Here is a 3,101-nt window from a genome sequence, read left to right as displayed (position 1 = left end):
TTTTGTGAATCTTTCTTTCTTAATATGGTAAGAGCTTATGTACCTATAATGAGTACTTCATGAAAGAACAGTTTGGGGGGTTAAATTCTGAAACAACTAGCTTTAATGGTATCTTGAGATTTCATGCTGTATCTGATTTATTTTAAAGAAGGTGAAGATGGGTGTATGAGGTCTGAGCCCCACTGTTGCTCAGGTGGCTGGAATTTTGAATGCTGAAATTCTATGTAGGACATCACAGGGGCCAGGAATGTAACTTAAACTACAAATTTGTGTATTGGGGAATTGTACATTATGTAAATTTATGTAGTGGGGAAGAACTTTTGGATTGGATAGTATAATTCTATTGCATTGTCTTGCAATACCACACGTGCCAGGGCATAGACTGGACAGTTTTCTGAAGGCTCTGGGGATAAAGAGCTGCTGTTGTAAGCATGTTATAAATATGATGCACTACACAGTCCCTTACTGAATACTAAAATGGCAATTAAGTTCCTCAGTATGGCAATTCCTAGGTTCTATATGTGCATGGAAGCATGAATTGTGTGGTAAAGCCCACAGGTTTCTTAGAGCATCCCTAGAGATTGCTGCTGTTTTATATCTTAACCACTGGCTTCCAAGCACAGGTTTCTTTGGGTTTTCTTGTGTTATGCAGTGGTTAAATTGCTTGAAGAAAACACAAAGCAGTACTGTGTTTTTACTTTTTTTTCCTTTCATTTTTTGAAGGGTATTTAGTTGCATTTGTAGATTGTATACTTAAGGTACTAATTTTACACTGCTAGTGTAGTAAACTACTCATGAACTAATGGCTCTGTTAGAAAGTGAGTGGGAGTTTCTGGGAACAGATGTTCTTTGGGGTCAGATGCTATATAGGTCAGATTTCCAACTGCTTGAGGAAGGAAAATGGGGCTTGGTAGGAGGCCTTTGTATTGGCACCAGGCAGCTTTTAACACTGAATAGTGGGAAGGAAGGACTGGGCACGGCTGGGAACAAGGGATGCCTTTCAGTGAGCCATTCTTAAACTGATGCATTCAACAAATCTTGCTTAAAGTGTGAGAAACATTATCTCTCCCTAAGATGTAGGATATAGGAAGTATTTTTTATATCCACTTCTTTGTCATATTTGAATGTACAGGTGCTTTTCATTTTTTTCCTAAATTTTTTTATTACTCTTTGAATTCTTGCTGAAAACTTTGGTTTCTCTCCTCATATTGGCGTGATAATTTTGCACTAAGATTAAAACAAAAAATCAATCTTTGCAATGGATATTTGTCATATTTTAGAAGTTGGGGTACTGTGGTGTCTTTTTTTGCTCTACTTTTCTGGAGTTCACAGTGCAATATACCTATGGGCAGACTCTGCTTCATTGAGACTGGGACCTTGGTGTTCTTTGTGAAGAAGCCTTTACATTGAGTAAAAAATATTTTGCTACTTGGCTTATCTTACAATAGTGAAAACTATTATCTATACAATGAGTAATAGTGCAGCTGTTGCTTGTGGTGGAGAGTGATGGTGGAAGCAGAGAGATGGCATACTGACATCTACGGCATTATGTACTTGAAGAGGAAGGAGTAGGAGCAATTTTCCATTTGAGAACATCAGAGAGACAAAATCTATTTTACCATAGAGTCCTTCTGCCACTGACTTGAAATACTTAGAAACAGAGATTTCAGTTGCTCTCTGGGAGGATCTTATTAAACAGTGTCGTTAAGTGAAGACAGGATGGGTGACTTGTGGCTGTTCAACCTGGAGAAGAGAAGGCTCTGTGGACACTCCAGAGCCCCTTCCAGTATGTAAAGGGGCTATAGGAGAGCTGGAGAGAGACCTTTTACAGAGGCATGTGGTGATGGGATAAAGGGGAATGGATTTAAACTGAAAGAGGGCAGGTTTAGATTGGATGTTAAGAGAAATTCTTCCCTGTGAGAGTGGTGAGACAGTGGAACAGGTTGCCCAGTAAAGCTGTGGATGCCCCTGTTGAAGGCCAGGTTGGATGAGGCTTTGAGCTACCTGGTGTAAGTGTCAGGAAAATTAATCCACAAACACCTAAGGTTTATGTCCAAAAAGGAGACAGAGGAGTCCTGTAACTTTGTTCAAATAAAAGGAGAGGTCATGGGGCATTCCCATGGGATCTCAAAAGTTTTAGGGCACACAGCCTCCTTTTTACCCTAATTTCCCGGCTGCATTCTTCCTCTCTCCCCATTGGCTGAGGTACTTCAGAGGTACAGACTCCCTGGAACACCTAATACCCCCCCACCCTCTTTTTCTTTTTCCTTGTGTCTCCATTATTTTTCTCTAAATCCAGAGATTTAGCACAGTCTTGAGTGAGTAGCAGACTGTGTCAATTAGTGGAATTCCTATGGAATTTGTGGTTTCCCCCATTGCTTTTCACCTCTGCATCTGACCATATCTGCCATCAAGCCCACAGCTTGTTTGTTAAGACACCTCCTTCTCATTCCTTTCATGGGGAAGGTGTCCCTGCCTATGGCACAGGGGTTGGAATGAGAGGATCTTTAAGGTCCCTTCTAACCCAAACTGTTCTGTGGTTCTGTATGTGTAGCAAGGGAAGACACAAAATGATTGTTCAGTGCTGCTTACACAGCTGTTACTGTGAGTGTAGTCTCAGATGGATACTGCAGTAAAGCCACATATGCCTGAACTGGGAAATTATGGAGGCAGTCAGAACGTTTTCTAGGGCATATAGTAGAGATTCAGTTCCTGACATAATAGTAAATTTCTATCTTAAGGTTCTCAATATGCTGTGCTAATAATTCCTGCGTGCAGAGGGGGTAGAAAATAATTTCCTCTTAAGTAATCAAGTCTATAAAAGGGCAAAAATGACTGAAAGGATGAATCTTTGGTATTGTTTTATACTTGTATTTTTATTTCATTTTCACACTGAATGGCAATGTCCTTGTTCATAAGAAAGATCCTACTTTGAAAGATGGCATGTAAAAGTTTGGATTTTCTTCATCCTAAACTACTGTAATAACTACGTCACTTGAAGATTAAATTCGTTTACCCTTTAATTCTATTTTAAAATGTTACAATTACATAACTATTTGGAAAAAAAACTGTAGTTATTTCTTACATCAGTTCTAATTGTT

Source organism: Melospiza melodia, chromosome 11 (genome assembly GCF_035770615.1).
Source record: "Melospiza melodia melodia isolate bMelMel2 chromosome 11, bMelMel2.pri, whole genome shotgun sequence".
NCBI classification, from domain to species: Eukaryota; Metazoa; Chordata; class Aves; order Passeriformes; family Passerellidae; genus Melospiza; species Melospiza melodia.
The sequence above is the reverse complement of the archived record's forward strand: the minus strand, read 5'-3'. Positions refer to the sequence as shown.